This window comes from Macrotis lagotis, chromosome 1 (assembly GCF_037893015.1).
Source record: "Macrotis lagotis isolate mMagLag1 chromosome 1, bilby.v1.9.chrom.fasta, whole genome shotgun sequence".
In the NCBI taxonomy this organism is placed as follows: domain Eukaryota; kingdom Metazoa; phylum Chordata; class Mammalia; order Peramelemorphia; family Peramelidae; genus Macrotis; species Macrotis lagotis.
The window spans coordinates 200,253,416-200,275,911 of NC_133658.1; the positions used below are offsets into that span (position 1 = coordinate 200,253,416).

The 22,496-nt window shown below is 36.8% G+C and overlaps 1 long non-coding RNA gene across 1 annotated transcript in view; it reads right to left on the reverse strand.

Annotated features, from left to right (window-relative positions):
• LOC141504504 (uncharacterized) overlaps positions 1-22,496 on the reverse strand; it is a 142,740-nt gene that overhangs the window by 60,168 nt on the left and 60,076 nt on the right. Inside the window, exon 3 of the long non-coding RNA XR_012473390.1 lies at positions 10,543-10,650. This is a non-coding gene — a long non-coding RNA (uncharacterized LOC141504504). The remainder of the gene's footprint in view (positions 1-10,542; positions 10,651-22,496) is intronic.

A 22,496-nucleotide genomic window follows, 5' to 3' on the forward strand; every position in this document is an offset into this window, starting at 1 on the left:
TCTTATATGTCTTGATTTCTTTATCTATAAAATAAACTCCACTAGATGACCTTTAAAGATTCCAACTAAACTATGACACACCAATCAAAAGATCAGAAGGATCATCTCAGCCTTCTTGAAGGGTCAGTTTTAGCCAGTGGCAACAAGATAACAAGAAGTGAGAAGCACTTTAGGAAAGGGGCTTTGGGACTTAATTGTAGATTGTTTTGGACTCCTGCTCTTGGGTCACCTTCACAAAAGTATGCACATCAATAAGGTTTTGGTTGAGTCATCCAAGGAGTCAGGAATTCTGTACTGGCTGTATAATAGTGTAATCTTTGGGTTAGAGGCTCTCATATGACAGGAGGGACATCACATAGGATGGATTTCTGAGTTTTCTAGCTCATTTCTCTAACCTAGACGTCTATCTGCCACCATTTGGTGTGTTGTCAACAGCTTCTCATGAAATAAAAATGATATCCAAGGTCTGAAGAAAGAGAAGCATTTTATATAAAGGTCAAAGAAAATACATAAGGTTGTTACAGAACTCACAGAAAATAGATAAAGTAGAAAGAAAACTGACCTTCAAACCAAGAAGACCCAAGTTTGAATCCTACATATTGGCTGAATGACTCTTGTTACCCTTGTTTGTTTACAATTTTAGCCCATTGTCCAGAGCAGCTAGATGAGGCAATGGATAGAGCACTGGCCTTGAATTCATGAAGACAGGAGTTCAAATCTAGCCTCAGACACTTTTTACTTACTAACTGTGTGATCTGTGTTACTTAACCTTGATTGCCTCACATCCAGGGTCATCTCTAGTAGTCCTGACTCATATCTGGCCATTGGTCCCAAATGGCTCTGAAAGAGAAAATGAGGCTGGTGACTCAGCACCCCCCTCACTCAAAATCCAATCCATGTGCTTATCATGGCATCACCTCCCCTGATGTTATGTTCTTTGAGGATGAAGGACATCATCATTTGTCTATCTAGCAATCCCTCTCTATCTCCTACAATTCACAATTCCCTTCTGGTGCCACACATCATTCACATGCAATTATAGGGATCTTCTACAGGTTCTTAGCAGGCCAACTCCAAGGAGGGTGACTTTCCCCTCAGAGACCTATTCTGTAGCTGTAGATGGGGAGTCCATACAAGAAATCCCTTGTCTGGGCAAGAGATAAGTCAATTCACCAATTCAATAAGTATTTACTAAATTCTTGCTATCTTCCCATCATGGTACTGGGCACTAAAAATGTAGACAAAGAATGCATTATTTATTTATTTATTTTGCAAGGCAGATGGGGTTAAGTGACTTGCCCAAGGCCACACAGCTAGGTAATTATTAAGTGTCTGAGACCGGATTTGAACCCAGGTACTCCTGACTCCAAGGCCGGTGCTTTATCCACTATGCCACCTAGCCGCCCCTTTTTTAGGTTTTTTTTTTAGAATGCATAATTCTTCTGTTACATGTTATACATAAGTAATAAGCAAATCATTTGAACAAAAAGAGAGGACTAACAGCTCAGAGAATCAAAAAAAAAGATTTCTTATGCTGCTGCTAAGTGCTTTGGATCAGAAGAATATTGCAGGTAGGAGAGTTGAATGAGACTGAGGCACAGGAAAGGGAGATGGGCCTCTGAATTTAAAGAACAACTCATAGGATAGGTAGTGTGGAAGAGTCTATGAAGGAAAGCGATATGAAACATCCTGGAAAGGTGGATGTGAGCTGCCTTGTAAAGGATTTTAAATGGAAAAGCAGGAATTTGTATTTTATTTTAAAGGTAATAAGAGTCAAAGATGACTCTCCATAGGGGAAATGACCTGGTCAGATTTTTACTTTAGGAAGATTATTTCAGTATTGTATTGAAGAGGAGAGAGATTAAAAGTAGGAAGACTAACCAGGAATCTACTGCAGTAGTAGATGTAACAGGTGATGACCTAAGGTGGTAACTGTTTGAGTGGTATCAAAGAGAATGGATGTAAGAGATGTTGTGGGGTTAGAATCCATAAGATTTAGAAATGATTAGAAATGAAGTCTAATGAAGGGGGGGGGAAGTCAAGGATAATCCCTAGGCTGTATATCTAGATGTCTAGAAGGATAGGGAAATCCTTGGCAGATATAAACAAGATTAAAGAATAGTTTTATTTTGGGGGGGGGGGGGAAGATAAATTAGTTTTGTATATGTTGAGTTTAATTTATTTGTAGAGGTATCAATATGAAATAATTAAGTGACAATGGAGGTCAGGAGAGAGATGAGAACTGGTTATGTGATTTGGAAATAACTTCTATATAAATGATATTTGAATTCAGAGGAGCATTTGATGGTACCAAAAGAGACTATAGCAAGAAAAGAGAGAAAGTACCATGATGAAATCTTGAAAGACAGCCCATTTTAGTGGTTTGAAGATAAATGCCATCTCTCCATCAAAGGAATGGAAGAAAAGAGGAAACTCAAAGTAGCTGGCCTCCATTTCATCAGTAAAAAAGTAAGTAAAACTGTTGGTGGAGTTGGGAATTGATCCAACCGTTTTGTAGAGCAACTTGGAACAATTCCCAAAGAACTACAAAATAGGGTATACCCTTTAGTTCAACATTACCACTACTAGGTCTGCATCCTAAAAGAGATAATAAAAAAGGGAAAAGGACCTACATATATAAAAATATTAATAGCAGGGTTTTTTTTTTGGTAATGGCAAAGTATTGGAAACTGAGGGAATGCCCATCAATTGAGGAATGGCTGAACAAGTTGTGGCATATGAATGTAATAGAGTACCGTTGTTCTGGAAGAAATCATGAGCTGACATATTTCAGAAAAACATGGAAAGATTTACATGAATTGATGCTGAAAGGAAGTAACACTGCAACAACATTGTGTGATTATCAACTATTATAGACAGACTTGGCTCTTCTCATCAATAGAGTGACTAAAGACAATTTCAAAAAATTTATGAGGGAAAATGCCATCCACATCTAGAGAAAAATTGTGGAGTCTGATTGTAGCCCAAAGTGTACTATTTTCACCTTTTTATATTTTTTATTTTTCATGGTTTTCCTTCTTTGTGTTCTGATTTTTTTTCATAACTTATTACTAAAAAATGTTCAACATGACTGTACATGTATAACCTATATCAGATCACTTGCTAACTCGAGGAGGGAGGAAAGAGAGGGTAAGGAGAAAATGCAATACTCAAAATCTTAGCAAAATATGAATGTTGATGGGGTGGCTAGGTGGTGTAGTGGATAAAGCACCTGCCCTGGAGTCAGGAGTACCTGGGTTCAAATCCTATCTTAGACACTTGATAATTACCTAGCTGTGTGGCCTTGGGCAAGCCACTTAACCCCGTTTGCCTTGCAAAAACCTAAAAAAAAAAATGTTGAAAATTATATATAAATAGAAAAAAAGTAAAATTTCAAAAAGAAGCAAAGTTCTCTGGTGAAAGGCATGAAAGAATTGCCATTGGAAGGATTAACTGAAAGGAAAAACTAATGGAGTGGATTTCAAGCATTGTGACAGATTAGTGAGGGATATGACTGGAGAAATGAGGAATTTTCACAGAAGCTCAAATCATTCCAGCTATGTGGAAGGAAAGCTCTTCCACCTTCTAGAGCAGAAAGTGAACCAAGTCAGAAACACCAGTCAAGTGCCACCAAATAAATTAAAATGAACCACTGCAAGGAAAAGGATGGATGAAAAGTTTTGAGGGTTTTGAAGCCCCAAAATTGTATAGCAGGGAATCACTGTGGACTGCTGAGAAATCAAAGCATAGGCAAAACCAGCCTGCCATAAAGCAATAGGTCAGGAAGGATCAATGTGGGGCTGGCAGCATGTAAGTGCAATGAATCAAGGCAGTGACAGACTTTGCAAACAGCAACTAATGCTGTCAATCAAAGAACAATATTCAGACATGAGCAATCTGTTGCATTTTTGGTCTTTTCAATCACACCTGCATTTGAAGAGATTAATCACTGAGGCATCACCTCTGAACTTACAAGGGCAGACCTACAACAGGTGTGCATATCAAGTGCAATCATAATCTGTTAGGGCTAGAAAGAGTCTTTTACTTCCCAAATGAGAAAGCTAAGGCCCAGAGAAGAAAGATATTGGCCCATAGCTAATTAGGGAGCAAAACCAAAATTAGGTTCAAAAGTTTAAAGGCGGAAGAAACCTAGATATCATTTATCAATTCATTTCTACAGCTAAGAAACCTGAAACCCTGTGAGGATTTTGACTTGCCCAAGAGCATACAAATAGTATTAGAACTTATATTTGAATCTAGTCCTTCTGTTTTCAAATCCAGAACTATTTTCACAATCCTATGCTATCTCCATTAAATTATAAGATGATTTTAAACTATACCAGAACTTACCATTGCAAATAAGATTTGTCCCCAAGGAACTAGGTTCAAGTTTTTTCAAAAGGGGCTAGCTATCTTTTCTTGGTAGTATTAACCAAAATTTACTGAGCTGTTTCTGATTTGGTTATGACAAAACAGGTCAGAGACAGTGCAAATATATCATATAGCAGCTTATCAATTACTTTGGTTGAAAAGAATCTGTTTGCAAATCATGGGATTACTCCATTCCTTGATGTTGTGGAGCCAGATATTTTATATAGGATCATAAGTGGGCAGGTGACTCACAGAACAATAAGATTTGGGATTTAAGTGATCTTTCCAGGACAAGTCCATCATGCATAATAGTACAATTATATCACTTGTGACCATCCAAGTAGGAATAGCTGGGTTGATTGCATAATTTTGGGCTCACACAGTACAGTACAGGTTATACTGATACATTTCATTTAATACAGACAAACAAAATTTAGGGCAGGATCTATCATGATTGACAGATAACTTCTGTTCACTGATTTCCCAGGTCCAGAGCCTACCTGTGAAATATGAATATTAGCTTCATTATATATATCATACTAATAATATAAAATAAATATATACTAACAAAAATCATAATTTTTCACACTAGCGCTCTCTACCTTATTTGCCATTTTCCTCCCACAGATCCATCAAAATGTGTAGGAGAGGAAATATTGAATAGAAATATATTCTACAACTAATCTGTTCCCTCTGCACTGATTATGTACCTTACATTAACACTGGTCCACATTCCATTGTCCAAGCTTTGAGGTCAATGAATTTTAATCCTTTGATATCAAAGAGAACCACACTGATCAACCAAGTGATTAGTGGTAGGAATTGCACAATAATGTTTATTGTAGTGAGGGATATACTGTGCAAGGCATCCTCACTTACCTTTACCAGAATCATTCTACTCCATGGCCTGATTGACAGGAAACAAGACTAGTGGTGATGGTCTGACTGCTGCCAGGAGTCTCTTGGCCTTGAGCTGGTTTTCATCACAACCAGCATGTGATATCTGGCAATAGAAGGTGACAACCCAATATATCCTAACTTGACACAGTGTAGGCTGTGTTAAGGGGGAGAGTGATTCAGTTGTATCATATGATGTGGCCTGTTATACATACAACTCAACACCCCAACTGGACTATGGCTGAACAGAGTCCATCCTGGGAACAGGGTCTGTTCTCCCCTGTCTAGGGCAGGAAATGCTACTCCCCCAATCCAGGAACAGGCACAAGGGACATCATGGGACCAGGGTCACCATGTCAATTGGAGGAAGTTTGATGAACTTTTTAGTAAAAGATCTTGCCCCTCCCTGGAAAGGACTCCCTATCCCTAGGCACAAGATAAACCCTTATCAACAAAACAATGAATATCTGCCCTATCCTGAAAGGATTAAGTCTTTGAGCTACTATCTCTCATCTACAGGTCCTTAATTGCCTCCTCTTTGTTCTTTAAACTATAGCTTCCACCTAAATATCCCTTATAACCTTACCTCTGCTATCACACTCCCCACATATACCTAATTAGCTCATCTTTCAGCAACTCTCTCTCAGTTGAGTTGTTTGTCTTCCTTTGGGAGACTATTCTACTCTTGGAGAGCATGATCCCCCAGATAACCTCTCCTGCTTCTATACCCTACTTCACTGTTTATCTTCTGAAGGCAGTGTTTGTTATTGCTGCTGCTAATCTCTCTCATTCCCTAAACTTCTGCCAATCTCAACAATATGTAAATAAACTGTTTTGTCCCTAAATTCATCTGGGTCAGAGTCTGGCTTTTAAGTAAATTTTTTCACATTCTCTGCATGTTTTTTTAAGGTTTTTGCAAGGCAATGGGGTTAAGTGGCTTGCCCAAGGCCACACAGTTTGGTAATTATTAAGTGTCTGAGGTTGGATTTGAACTCCAGGCCTGTTGCTCTATCCACTTCACCACCTAGCTGCCCCATAATTCTTTCACATTCGCTCCCCTGAAGTCTTTAGTCAAACCCATTTTCCAGCAATAATGTGACTGTACAATGTAATGTAGAAGGAAGAATAATTAGACTTGGAGGGAGAGAATCTGAGTTTACATATAAGCTATTCTATCACCTGAACCTTTTGGTCAAAGTCTCTTCCCTCAGTAAGAGGAACAATGACTTTAAGGAGGATGATGTCTTGACTTGCAAGTGAGTTGAATTTAAGTGAGACAGCGGGAAAAGTCATCAGCCCCATTCTCTCCTGCAAAATCATAGGAGTGTAGAGTTAATACTTAGATTTAGAGACTGACAGTGGAGACCTTGGCCTTTTTCAGCTAGGTCTCAGGTTGTCTGAGGCAATACACATTGGCTAGTTAAAGACTCCCTAAGAATTAAGATTAAAAGATGTTCTACTTTGCCTTCACAAAAGGCAAGGGAAGCTAAGACCCTTAAGAGGTTCTGGCCAAAACAAAAACTTTTTACTCTCTCTGAGCCATCACTCAAGTAGTGAGTAAGTGAGGTTAGGGCTGGAGCTTATTGTGATTTGAATTTAAAAGTTAAGAAGCATCATTTGAATCCCAATGTGTTTTTATCAAATCTTGGTTTTTCCTAGCTAAATTTCAAGCAATGAAATTGAAAACTGCAAAAGAAAAAAGTTAATTGTCCCAATTTAAAAAAAAAAGAATAAATGAGAATGGAAGAGAACAATCTAGTCACCATTCCCAGAATATTTTGCAAAGTATAAGCGATCAAATTTATATTACTTCAGAAGGAATATGCACATATAAGGGTATGACTCCCCTTATGGACAGAGGACGAAGGAGGAGGATGAAGAAGGTACATGTAAGAGATATGGAAGTATACCAATAAGGTCTCCTTTCCTTGAAGAAAATATTAAGAGATATTATTTCAAATTGAAAACTTTTCAGAATCACCTGAATTTAAAAAAAAAAAAACTTTATCAGGGCTTAATCAGATTATAACACCCTATTTGGAAACTCTCTTGTTCATCCTTATTGAAGGTCAAATCATTTTCTAAAATGTAAGTTCTAGGAGGAACTCTGATCTCCAGACTAATTAATTCAATCAAGAGAAATTCTTTCCCCACCTTTAACCATATTGATTGGTTTTAAGGATGATTTTCTAGGGAGCATCAAGATTAAATTAATTATTGTTCCATTCCAACAAATCAAAATTCCCTAAGTTTTGAAATATTCTAGTTTATCTCTGTAGAATTTTGCCTTTGTATCATGATCACTATGAAAATGCAAGTAAAAATGGCTTAGATTGAGATTTTTTTTTAGGTTTTTTTCAAGGGAATCCAGTTAAGTGGCTTGCCCAAGGCCACACAGCTAGGTAATTATTAAGTGTCTGAGGCCAGATTTGAACTCAAGTACTCCTGACTCTAGGGCAGGTGCTCTGTCCACTGTGCCACCTAGCTGCCCCCTGAGATATTCTTAATCTGGGATTCAGTGAAATGCATTCTAAAAGTCTGTGTCAGTTTCTCTGGCTCTCTCCTATTCAGATGATCATAGACTCTCATTATTTATGAAGTAGCATCCAATTAGAAGAAGTTTTTAATTTGTGTTTCATTCAAATGCCCAATTAAAAACTGTATTTGAATATAATTAAAATAGGCTTCCTAGATATTGGTTAACAAATATGCTTGAATACAACATAATTAAAAGGAATGTAGACACAACTTTGACAATTCTGCTTATGGGGATTTTTTTGTTTGTTTCTGCTCTCCTGGGACTCTGCAATAGAACTCTTATGTTCAAACCTTCAGGTCTCTATTTCTCATTCCCTTTCCTCTCACTATCTCTGATTGTGTGGATCCCTGCTGCTTGGGCACAAAGCTAGCAGTTCCAGAATCAAGTTTCTTCCTTTCATCTCAGACAGAAATGTGAATGTGTTTTTTTTTTCTGTTAGTTTGGCACTCTCAATATGAGAAGTCACAGTGAAATGTTTTGAGAGGAAAAAGAGAGAAAAGAAAAAGGACAAAAAGAGAACACTCCTAATGAAATTCTTCTTTTGAGCTAAAATGTGTTTTAGCAATCACAGATGCCAGCTTTCATACAAGGGGTCTCCAAGGTTGCAGCCATGCTGAGGGCCTTCAGTACAAGGAAAGCTTTGAAGTAATGAAAGGGGACCAAGGCTTGCCAGAGAGAACTCAAAATACTGTCTGAGCCCCTGTGAAAAATACCAAAGCCTAAGACTGTACCCCAGATGTTGTTTCAGAGGGCCTTGGGAGGCACTTGACATGATTATCTTATTTTAGAGAGTTAAGAAGACCACAGAATGGGTTGCTAGAGAACCAGGAAAAGAAGGAACAAAACTGAGGAGACTAAGAACTGCAAAAATAGTCTAACAGAAAGAGCATTGGATTGAATTTAAGGAAATCACTCAATCAACAAGAATTTATTAAATGTCTTCTGTGTGCCGGGTCCTATGCTGACCACTGGGAATACAAAGACAATAATGAAATAGTTCCTGAGACAAAGAGTATTTTTCTATTCGTATATTTATTCATATAATATAATATACTGCATTATATATGTTGTGTTATATTATGCTATGTTAATATTTATATATTACATTATATTTTATCTGAGACAAGATGCTTGAATAAATTATTATTTATCTTATATTAATAATCAATTATTGAAGTAGGTGCAGGATTTTTTTTTGAAACCTATAGGTTTTTCAGTTAATTGCCCAAATCTCCTATATACTTTTTCAAAGCCCAGTGCTAACTAAAGAACCTTACAAAGAAAATCAACTAAGGTGAATTCTGACCCATTATGTTCCACTGGGGCAGATTCATTGTTTGTGGGGGGTAGACTATGAGATGGGGTGGGGTGGGGAGATTCTTCCTCTAGATTGTGCTGGCTAGGGGGTAGTCTAGTTTGAGATAAACCTATCTTTTTGTTCTGGAGCTACATAATCAAATTCAGATTCCTCCCACCATCCCTCTCACCTTCCCTGGGTCCTGTATTAGAATAAGCCCACTTCTCATTAGGATATTCACTTTTCTTATTAATTGTTAACCAATCAGAGTGGTTTACCACCTCTTTGGAACACCCACTCTTACTAGGGCAGATAGGCATCAAGAAATTATCATGATCGGTCTTTGACATTCAAGAGTGACACTGATCCCTTTTATTATGTACTAGTATAATTAATAAAATGATCAATTACTCAGACATTATGAGTCCTGAACATTTTTATGTATCAGTTCTATGGAAATTGAGGTACTTTTCTCAACTTTTACTTTCACTGATTAGCAAGAAAAGCTAAACCTTCCCTTTCCCTAGTGCTCTAGGGGTATCTCTTAAGGGATTAAAGGTGACTATCTAATGTTATCAGCTCAAGTCTGCATTCTGAAGTATCAATCATCAGTGACATCCACTTCAGTTTCATTTAATCAATTCCCATCAATGACCTTTTACAGTAGCAAGAAATATAAACATTTCCTACTAATACCTGGGGGCATCCTCTCCCATATAACACCTTAGTCCAGGGAAAATGTGAGCTCACACTGAAAGCAGTTTCTGTAAAGCATTTGCACAAGTTTAATTCTACATTTGTCAGAGCCAATGAGTAGAATTGTTCCTTTACTTTAATGTTTCAGGAGAGCATATTTCAGAAGTCAAATGATCAGAGGTGATCATTCAAGAATGTAACAACCTTAATAAAAAAAAAAGTCAATGTAGTTCATATTGCATAAACCTTTGTCAGAGGAGGAATAAAGACTTTTATATAAACAAGCATTACTCTAGTTTTTCTGAGATCGGTAGATTGCAAAGAGGACTGGAATCTAGTTTTGCCCAAAATTCAATTAAAATAGTTAAAAGAATCATAGTACACCTTAGATTTGGGAAAGATCTTATAGAAGAGTGATATTCATAGTACTTTTTCCTTTAAGGGATATTAAGCACTTTCCTTTCAATAAGTCTGCTAGGTAGGTTTTTCTTATCCATAATGTACAGAGAAAGAAACTGAATCCATGAAAGATTAAAAGCATGATTATGCAAACAATAAATATCTGAGGTAAGTTTCAAACCCAGATCTTCTCATTCCAAGTCAATCAACAAGTATTTATTTCCCTCTGAAATAATTCTACTTTTAGACCCCAGAAATTTAGCAGTGAGTGAATATTAGAGACTATCTAATTCAACCCCTTCATTTTATAAAGTGAGAAAGTGAGACTCAGAGAATAACTTACCCAAAGTCACATAGGGAATTATAGAAGAATCAGGATCAGAAACCAAGGATCTTGACTTTTGGTCCAGCCTTATTTCTCCTACATCACACTCAATTTCCTTCTACAGACCTAGGGATAAAAGTAGAAATGGAATTATAATAAGGAATATAACTCTAATCTCTATATTAATTTATATAAAGGCATGAAGAACTAGAATCATCTTTTCAACTCTGAGAGAATTTTTTTTAACAAAGTGCTTTTCTCATAAAAATCCTGTAGTCAAGTAATGCAAGGTTTCTTATCACCATTTCACAGATATGGAAGATGAGGTGCAGAGTGGTCAAATGATTTGTTGTAGTCCCATAAATCATAAGCATCAGAGCAAAAATTTGAACCTATATCTCCCAACTCAAAAACTAGTGCTTTCCCCCAGCACCATATATTATATAATTCTACATTATAAATAGAAATAAGTGTTCTTGATGCTTAATTCTTAAGAGAACTGCAATCAGACACATTCATCTCTGTCACCCTCAAATTAAAAATCAAGTTAGAAACTTGCTCTTTGCTGAGGAATGATTTTCAACAGCTAATGTTTCACTCTCAGATAGTCAGGGAGATAAATCTTGGTCCTTGATGTTTTTATACTTACAACATGCTGTTCAAAAATGAATCTAAGGGTTGTGAAGTATAGGGTTGATATTTAGGATGGCTATTGGCTTACAATTGGATCCCAAGACTCTGTCAAACCATAAGTACAGGACACAGTTACTTTGCTCCAGATTTGGAAAGTAGCTTCAATTTCTAATTCTCATCAACATGTCATAGCATCCTGGGTTGGTGACCTAAAGTTGACTTCATGCTAAGAAAAGTGAAGTCAAAAGTGAAAATACCAGGAACAGGACAAGTTTCAATATGAACATTTCAGTTGAGGAGAAGGATTAAGGCTGATTTGAAGTAAAGACAATTAACTAAAGGGGAAAGGGTGCTCAAAGATAAGAATATTTGATTTTTTAAAAATCTCAATATGAGCAAGGGCATATAAAGGAAGGGCAAATATCAGACATTCGATTCAATTCAACAAGTATTTGTAATAAGTGTTTGCTATATAGTAGGCATTGTGTTGGGCAGTGGGCATACAAAGACCAAATGAAATAATATCTACACTCAAGGAAATTATCTGCTATGGGGAATGTCATGGGGAAAAGATTGGAAATCACCTTTGTGATCATAATCCTCACTTCAATAACCTTGAGGAAAGAAAAAACCTAGGAATATAGATTACATATTGCTTCTAAATCTTCAGTAGCTGGTTATAATGGCTACATGATGTAAAGACTAGAGGATTGATCCAAGACTGGATTTGAAACACAGCTCTGAAACTTATTAACTGTATGACAATAGACAAGTCACTGAAAATCAAAGAAACTGTTAGAAGGATTAGCTTTAATGAGAAATAACTTTTTTCCTATAGAGGCAAGAATAATGGGTGATGATGCTAAGTAAATTGAAAAAGGGAAGCTGAGAAAGCTAAGATCAATCAGATGATCTTAATTGTCTCAATGAAGTAGAAGATTAAGTCATTGGTTTTAAATGTAAGACCTCTTATAGCCTCTCCTCAACTAAAGATTAGCACTTATTGAATCTTTTTAATTGAAATTTGTTGAATGCATTACCATTTTAGAGACATGGAAAGAACATAAACTTTGGATTCTGAGGATCAGATTTTAAATCCTGGCCTTGATGTTTATTTATAGCAATCAGTTAAGCTCCCTAGACCTCATCTAGAGTATTGAGTTCAGATCAGAGTGCCAGAGTTTAGGAAAATTATTCTAAATTGGAGAATAGACAGAAGGCAATTAGAATGGTCATGGGTCTTGAATCAATCCCTATTATTTAAGGATTGGTTGAAGGAACAAATGTTTCACTTGCAGAAAAGAAAACAAGTGTGGGGATAGTGGAATGATAGCTGTATTCAAGGGATATGGAAGAGATATTTTCTTGGTTGACCCCAGAAAGAGACCTAAGAGAAAATTGTAAAGAGGCAAATTTAAATTTTATGTCAGGGAAAACTTCTTTATAATTAGAGCTTTACAATGGAGAAATGGGTTAACCAAGCTGGGAGTAGCTTGTCACCAGAAGTCTTCAAAAAAAGATTGAATGTTCATATGCTTATTATGATAGAAAGTGGATTCTTATTCAAGTATAAGTTGTACTTGATGGTCTCTGAGGTTTCTTCAGATTCTGAGATTTATGTGGTTCTAAGTTTGACCTTGGGGCAGCTAGTAAATCTGGTGAAACTAGGTTCCTTTCCTGGAATGAGGAAGACTCATCTTCCAGAGTTCCAATCTGGTCTCAGACACTTAATTAGCTTGGTAAGGCTAGGTAAGGCATTTAATACTGTTTGTTCCCATTTCCTCATTTGTAAAATGAACTGGAGAAAGAAATGATAAACCACTCCAATACCTTTGTCAAGAAAGCCCCAAATGGGTTCACAAAGAGTTGGACATGACTGAAATGATGAGCAATACCATGTTTGACTTTAGACAAATCATGCTATTTTTCATTTCCCCATTTACAAAGTGTAGGTAACAATATTTATTCAAAGGAATATTTTTAGAATCAAATGAAATCATAAATATGAAAGAACAGGCAATATTAAAAGAGAAAACTGCCAGATGGAAGTCTACTTCCTTCTATTTCCTTTCTTTGAAGTCATATCCCAGATAAGCTTATTTCTGATATGACTCTACACTACTTCATCCATTAAAGTGCATTATCCTGTCATCTTTTTCACCAGAGGGCTTTGTCCTAAGAGTTGAGTGACTTTCATTACCACCATGCCTCCTACTGAATGTACCTTTAAAAATTTATCATTAGCTTAGGAATACTTTCTGTAAGTTGCTCCCAATGACAGAATTAATAGTTATATTTTTGTCCTCATCAAATATATGAGTGAAAGGAAGTGATAATGAAAATTGACATCAGATTTGGTCTAGTACAGTTTGAATTGTGACCACAAGGACTCTGATAATGTATAATGATTTTTTATTGCAAGGCAATAGGGTTAAGTAGCTTGCCCAAGGCCACACAGCTAGGTAATTATTAAGTGTCTGAGACCAGATTTGAACCCAGGTACTCCTAAGTCCAGGGCCGGTGCTTTATCCACTGTACCACCTAGCTGCCCCTATGTATAATGAGTTTAATAATTGAAGAAATAGGTAGCTTTGAGGAAAAAAAACTAGGAAACCTTAACAAAGCAGCAGATTTTATTAAGGTATAAAGTAATCAGAAGTCAACAATTCAACAATCACCATGAAATAGCAGAGCAAAGTCAAAATATAGTAAAACTTGAAATACATGCTAAATAGAGAGACTATCAAATTTAAATGACCTGGAAGATAGGGCACTAATAACCAAAGTACCATATTTCAAGAAACATTAAAAAAATTTCCCAGAAGTATAAAGGGCAGAGGACAAAGTACAAATTTTATACAAATTTACACAAAAATTACATAGATAACAGATTATTACCAGAGAGAAATCCAATACATTCAGAAATGTAAATAACAAGGTCCAGAGTTCCTAGATCAAAGAAAAATATTTTATTGGAGTAGGAAGAAACATATTTTACACAATGAAACACTGGTCAGACTCATATATACCATGTTAAAGAAATTCTGTAAAATTTGCCTAGATATTACCAAAGCATTTGGCAGTCTCATTCTTTTTCTGTGCATGAAATAAAGAAATGTACACTAAACTATGTTAAAGAAAACTATTAATACTATACTTGGGCAACAGTCTGCCACAAAGTAATTTAATTTAATATTAATGTATATCCAAGCCTTTTCTAGCTTGGAATGATATATGTTCAAAATAGAAATTAGATGGCATGCTAAATAGATGGAGCAATGGGTCTGAAGTCAAGAAGACCTGAACTCAAATTCCCTCTCAAATACTTATTAGCTGTGTAATCCTGGACAAGTTATTTAACTGTCTGCTTCAGTTTCCTCAATCAAAAATGGGAATAATAATAGGACTTACTTCTTAGGGTTATTATGAGGGTAATATGAGATAATATTTTATTGATATTTTATTTTTCCAATTACATGTTATGAAAGCGTTTCAACATTCATCCACATGCTTATTTATGTTACACAATTTTCTTCCACCCTCTTTTTCCACCCTTCTACCCTCAGCAGTGAATAGTCTAATGAATATTGTACATGTACATTTGTGTTTAACGTTTACATATTAGTCATTTTCTGTATAAGGAATTAGGACTAAAGAAAAAGGAAGAAAACCATGGGATAGTGAATATGGTGTTCATTCAGATTCTGTAGTTTGTTTTTTGTTTTCCTTTGTTTTTTCTTCATCTGGATATGAATGGCCTAGTCCATAACAGATCTCCCAGGGTTGACCCAGCTCTCTCAAATGTTGAGAGGAACTGTATCCATCAAAGTTGATCAATTTACAATGTTGTTGCCATGTGAACAGTGTTCTCATAGTTCTGCTCCCTTCACTCAGCATCAATTCCTGTAATTCTTTTCTTGATTCTCTATAGTACAACCATTCATCATTTCTTATAGAATAATAGTATTCTATAATATCCATATACCATAACTTGTTCAGTCATTCCCCAATTGTTAGGCATCCCTTCAATTTCCTATTCTTTGCCACTACAAAAGGAGATGCTAAACATGTGGCATTTTTCCCCTTTTTTAAAGAATTTTTTTCTAGGTATAGACCTAGAATTGGAATTGCTGGATCAAAGGGTATGATCAGTTTTATTTATATGCCCAAAGGGGCATAGTTCTATATTGCTCTCTAGAATGGTTGGATCAGTTCACAACTCCATCAGCAATTTATTAGTGTCCCAATCTTCCCACAACCTCTCCAACATTAATCGTTTTCTCTTTTTGTCATCTTAACCAATTTGATAGGTGTGAGGTGGTACCACATTATTGTTTTAATTTGCATTTCTCCAATCAGTAATGATTTGGAGAATTTTTTTTATATGATTATGTATAACTTTAATTTCTTTGTTTGAATAAGATAATATTTGTAAAGCTCTTACCACAGTGTCTGGCACATATTTGTTGTTTGCCCTTCATTTTCAAAGAGAATCAATGACATCATGGTGACATTTTTTGATGTGTGCATGAATTAGAATTAAAGTGAGGCAGAGTTGCTTTGTTATTTGAACTCAGTTCAGAATTCTATCCACTGGGCCAAAATGAGACACAGTTGCACAAAGTCACCAGTCTTGCTCTCTCTTCCTGAGTCATTGAAGTCTAGTGGCAGGACAATCAAAATGACTGGCAATGCCCCAGGATGCCGTGGGTGACCTTGGCGTCTTCAGTTCCACAGTTCCAGTTTCAGCTGTCTTCACTACCAATGGAACAAATCGTTCTCAACCACCCATTCCACTGGGATATGTCTTCATATGTTTGGGTTTAGCATGCCCTCAACTCACCAAGAGGTTTAAGGTCTATCAGTTACTCTCAATCGGGTTTGGACCATCTGTCTACATGATTTACCAGGGTGTGGTTGCTACACATGCAAGGACTTTTGGGAGCCACAGATGAGATTTGGGTGAATCAAGTAAATATCAAAAGTGAATGAGCAGTCCTTAAAAGGACTCAGCAAGTTCTCACTTTAGAGTTCTAGTCCTCCTGAACACCCCACCTACCTTATGGCAGCAAAGTGGCACAGTGGACATTGTGCCAGACCTGAAGTCAAAAAGACTCATCTCATTGAGTTCAAATCTGTTTTTCAGATGCTGACTAGCTATCTGAACATGGGCAAGTCCCTTAACCCTGTTTGCCTCAGTTTCCTCATCTGCAAAATGAGTTGGAGAAGGAAATGACAAACTCCTCTAGTATCTTTACCAAGAATGACCCCATCTAGGGTCAAAGAGTCATTCATGATTGAACAACTCAAAAACAAAGTAGATTATCTGGTACATAGGAGATTCTTAAGAGAGGCTTGCTTCCTTCCTATCTTATGTCCTCCAGCATAAGACTAATCCAAGAAGACAAGAAGACTTGAGGTAACATTTAAAGGAATGAAGAAAAGATACATTCTACTTTAATGAGGAAAAGTTATAATCTATCCCATTTCTATATCATTAGCCTTTTTTTCTTTCCTCTTCTGCTTCATGCCCCCCATAAATCAACAGATATCTTCTGAAAGGCCATAGTGAGAATATATAATTAAATTGAAGGCAGACAGAGTGCTTCCTTTTCCATGGGAGAGAATACACCCAATTTTTTTAGGCCCTAGGGTACTTTAGGAATTGGAAAGGCATCTTATCAAAATAAGATATAGGGATACATTTATTACCCTTAACCCTCTTCCCTGAGAATATTCCCTTTCTTTCCGTTCCCAACCTATGACCAACACCCTTGCCCGTTTTTCTAAGAATTTTTGGAAAAAGATTTTGAGAGCCAAAAATACTATTAATATTTCTGGAGAAATTTTTAAAAGTTTTAAAAATATGCTTCCATAGCTCTTAGGTGAATTTGGAACTATTTGAACAACTAAAATGTGACTTAATATAGAAGACAACCAGAATTCAGAATAATTTTAACATTGAGACAAATTTAACAAGAAAATTTAATAGAGAAAAATTTGAAGTCTTACAATCCTAAATAGCATGCAGTTCATCTGAAAAGATTTGAGGGTTTAGTGGACTTCAAACAATATATATCTTCAGGATCATTTATTAGACAAAAGCTATGGTGGTATTAGACTGAATTTGAAGAGACACAATATATAAGACTAAGGAGATTGATTACCCTGTTAAGCTTTAAGCCAGTAAGACCATATCTGTTCAATATGGGGAGCCTGGAACATAATCCATATTTATTTGTTGATTGATTGAGTATCACACATTAGGACAGAATATTGCTGAAGTAAAGAGAAGAAAAAATAGGGCAACCAAGATAGTAATGGGTCTGAAGAGTATGCCAAAAGAGGATCAGTTAAGGGAAGGGAAGAAGAAAGCTTGGGGGCAGAGCCAAGATGGCAGTGTGAAGGCAGCAGTTCCCAGGAACTTCTTCTCCCCCAAACTCCAAAAGCCAACAAATAATGACTCTGGTCAAAATTTAGAGGGGTAGAACACACAGAAAGACTGAGTGATACATTTTCCCAGTCCAAGATAACTTAGAAGTTCCATGGGAAAGGTGTATTTCACCAGGACCAGGGGTTGGAAAAAAAAGCCAAGTGCAGCGCAGCCCAGCCCAGCCCAGCCAAGAGATACTGGCAACAGCTTGAAGGGGCGGTTAGAGAACTCTGCTACACCAGAATGAGTGTAGAGTGAGGAACACTGGCCACAGAATCTGCAGCAAGAATCTGGAGAAAGCAGCCTGCACCCCCCAGAGATGGTAAGGGAAGTCTGCAGAGGTTTCTCTACTCTCCCTCAGGGTTGGACTGTGCTACTAGCCTACACTCAGATCCAGGTTGTAATTTGGGCTTCCATACTAAATAGACAAGCTGAATCCCTCCTTATAGCTCCAAGGCAGAGGGAAGTACTGGGGGGGCCATCTACATATCAAAGCACAGGCAAGAGAGCATAAGACCTTGGAGGAATAAAGGTCCCAGTGGGGTGTCCCAAAAAAATAAAACCCAAAGCCTCAGAAGTGCTGTCTTGGGCTGAGGAAATGAGTAAACAACAGAAAAAGAAGAATCTTTCCATATAGAATTACTTTAGTTCCATGGAAGATCAAAACACATACTCAGATGATGACAAAATCAAAGCTTCCATATCCAAAAACCTCCAAGAGAAATAGAAAATGGGCTCAGACTATGTATGAACTCAAAAAAGACTCTGAAAAGCAATTAAGGGAGATGGAAGAAAAATGGGGAGGAGAAATGAGAGCAATGCAGAAAAATCATGAAAACCAAATCAAGAGCTTGATGAAATATATACAAAAAAAATACTGAAGAAAATAATATGTTAAAAACCAGCTTAGGCCTAATGGAAAAACAAAAACAAAAAGCAAATGAGGAGAAGAATGCCTTAAAAATCAGAAATGGCTAGCTGGAAAAGGAGATAAAAATATCTCTGAAGAAAATAACTCCTTCAAATGCAGAATGGAACTAAAGGAAGCTGATGACTTTCAAGAAAGCAGGAAGAAATAAACTCTTCCAAAAAAAGCCAAAAATTAGAAGACAGTGTGAAATATCTCACTGGAAAAACAACAGACCTCGAAAACAGATCCAGAAGAAATAATTTAAAAATTATTGGCCTATCTGAAAGCCACGATCAGGAGAAGAGCCTAGACTTCATTTTTTAAGAAATAATACAGCAAAATTGCCCTGAGATCCTAGAAGCAGAGGGTAAAATAGACATCAAGAGAACTCACCAGTCACCTCCCGAAAGAGATCCCAAAAGAAAATCTTCCAGGAATATTATAGCCAAGTTCCAAAATTCTCAAATCAAAGAGAAAATTCTAAAAACTGCCAGAAACAAACAATTCAACTACCAAGATTCCATATTCAGGATTACACAGGATCTGGCAGCATCTACATTAAGGGCTTGTAGGGATTGGAATACAATATTCTGGAAGGCAAAAGATCTTGGTTTACAACCGAGGATCAACTACCCAGCAAAACTGAACATCTTCTTTCAGGGGAAAAGATGGACTTTCAACGAAACAGGGGACTTTCAGACTTTCCTGCTGAAACAACCAGAGCTCAACAGAAGTTTGATCTCTAAGTATAGGACTCTGGTGAACCATAGAGGGGGTGGAAGAGAAGGATTAACTATGAGGAACTTAATGATATTGAACTGTTTGTATTCCTGCATGGGAAGAAGATATTGATAACTCATATGAACTTTTTCATTTATAAGAGCTGTTAGAAGGAGCATATATAGACAGGGCATAGGAAGGAGCGGAATATAATGGCATAATATAGTAAAAATATGGAGTCAATGGGTGATAAAGGAAAGTACTGGGAGGAAGGGAAAGGAGATGAAGAAGAAGCTAAGAAATTTCACATATGAGTCAAGGAAAAACTTTTTCCAATGGAGTGGAAAGGGGGGAATGAGTGAGACTTCATTCTCATCAGATATGGCTCAGAGAGGAAATAACATACACACTTAATAGGGTGAGGAAATCTTTCTTACCCTAGAGAAAAAATGAGAAGAAAGGGATGGGATAAGGGGGAATGGGGGGGGGAAGAGGGGACAATAGGTGATAGAAGAGAGGAAAGATCGAGGGAGAGGTACTCAGATTCAACACACTTCTGGACAGGGCCAGGATGAAAGGAGAGAGAGAGAGAGAGAATAAATATAGAATAAATGAGAGTGGGGAGGAATAGAGTGGAGGTGTAGCTAGTAATAGCAACTGTGGGAAAAATATTGAAGCGATTTCTCTGGTGGACTTATGATAAAGAAAGCAAGTCACTCCAGAGACAGAATCATTGGAATCTGAACACAGACTGAAGTACATTTTCCCCCCTCTCTTTCTATTCTTGAGGTTTCTCATCTTCTTGGGGGTGGGTTATGTTTACTCTTATGTTAACTCTTATAGCACATTCAATTTACATCAATGTGTGGCATGGAAACAATGTAAAGACTATTCAGACAGCCTTCTGGGGGAGGGAGGGAAGGGAGGGTGGAGGAAAAATTGTAAAATTCAAAACTACAAAAAATGATAGGTTGATACTAATATTGTATATAATTGGAAAACAAATAAAATGTTAACAAATAAAAAAAAGAAGAAACCTCTTAGTGTAAATTTAATAGTTTCCTTCAAGAATTCAAGGAGTTCCTATACACAAGAGGGCTCAGATTTGTCCTTCTTGGATTTAGGCAAAAATTGCAAAGGTTGGGCTTGAAGTCAGAAAAAGCTTCCTTACAATTAGAGCAGTCTAAAAGTGTTTTTCCCCCTCCTGGAGAGGTATAGAATCCTTTTAAATAAACACTATATGATTTCTTGTCAAGTATGCTGTCCAGGGGTAGGTAGGTGACTTCCTAGAGTCAAAAAGGCTCATCTTCCTGAATTTAAATGTGTCCTATGTGACCCTGGGCAAATCACTTATCCCTGTTTGCTCAATTTCCTCATCTGTAAAATGAGCTGGAAAAGGCAATAGCAAACTGCTCCAGTCTCTTTGCCAAGAAACCAAAATGGGGTCATGAAGAGTCAGACGTGACTGAAAGAACTGAAGATCAATAGCATACTGTCCAAAGGACTCTTGTTCATGTTTTTTTATACTTGATCACTTCTGAGATCCATGGCGGACTCGACCTTTTCCAGCTTTAATAGTCTATGACTAAAATCTATTTCACTATTTGAATGTGAGCAGTAAAGATTGAGGCAGTGCTAAGTATTCCACTCTATTAGTGTAGTGGGAATTATTCTGGATTTCTAATGAGAAAACATTGTTTCAAATCCTGTCTTTGCTACCTGCTGTATTGCCTTGGCAAAGTAACTTCCCTACTCAAAATTGTCATCTAAAAAATAATCAAGTCATGCTATATGTTTTCTAATATACCTTCCAGCTTGAGGAGCAACTAGGTTGGGAAAGTCATGCCATTGTTATTTCAGGATGTTGAATTAGGGTTGAGGTAATAACTTTCCATGGTTGTATCCAGGTTAATCCCCAATAGTCCTGATTCATATCTGGCCACTGAACCCACATGGCTCCAAAGGAGAAAGGAAAATTGTTGACTTTGCACAGCACCCCATTAAATCCAACTCATTTGCATGGCTTGGCATCACCTCCTTCATGTCATGGTCTTTTTCAAAAATGGACTAACAACTTCTCCATAGTAGTCCTCCTACTGTAGTAGGGCAAGATTATCATTGACCCAGTGTCTCCTCCTCCTCCTCCTCCTGAGAGTCCCTTGGCCATAGCATCCCTTTCTAGGGAATCATTTTCCTTTTTAAGTGCTAAACTTTATTGATGGTTTGCTTTTACATTGAATACATTTTCGGATTACCTCCACTCCATGAAAGGTTAAAACAATTAAGTAAAAATAATAAGACAGTGACTTCTCCCTGGAAGGATCTGCATGAACTGATGCTGAACAAAATGAGCAGAACCAGAAGAACATTGTACACCATAACAGCAACATGGGGGTGATGATCAATCTTAATGGACTTGCTCAGTCCATCAGTGCAATAATCAGAGACAGTTTTGGGGTATCTGTGATTGAGAATGCCATCTATATCTAGAAAAAAGGATTGTGGAGTTTGAACAAAGACCAAAGACTATTACCTTTAATTTTTAAAAAAATTATCTATTATGTAATTTTGCTCTCTCTTATATTTTATTTTTTTCCCCTTGAGGATATGATTTCTCTCTCAACACATTAAATTTAGAGCAATGTATAGCATGCAAACAATGTAAAAACTAACAAGACTGCCTTCTGTGGGGGGTGGGGGAGGGAAGTGAGATTAGGGGAAAAATTGTGAAATTCAAAAATAAATAAATAAATTTTTAAAAGATAATAAAAAATAAATATCAATGCCAAAAACAGACAGTGACTTCTGAAAGTACATTCATCTGTAGTCTCCTCTCATGTCTATTTTTAGGACATGATTTTTTTAAGGTTTTTGCAAGGCAAATGGGGTTAAGTGGCTTGCCCAAGGCCACACAGCTAGGTAATTATTAAGTGTCTGAGGCTGGATTTGAACCCAGGTCCTCCTGACTCCAGGGCCGGTGCTTTATCCACTAGGCCACCTAGCCGCCCCCAAAATAAATAAAATCTTAAAGAAAAAAGAAAATGACATAAGCAAGCTGTATATTAAAAAGGGAAAAAAAAAAACAAGTGGACAGCCTAAATGTTAAAATATTGCTCCCTGAGATAATAAAAAAACTTGAGGAAGTCTTTCATTCATTTATTAATCAAAATCCTCCTCCACTCCCTCCTTTACATCCCTAGATACCATACTTTTCATACTCTATTGTCTTTTATGCTTTCAATGAACTATCTACCTTTGCCTCATAAAATTCCCTCT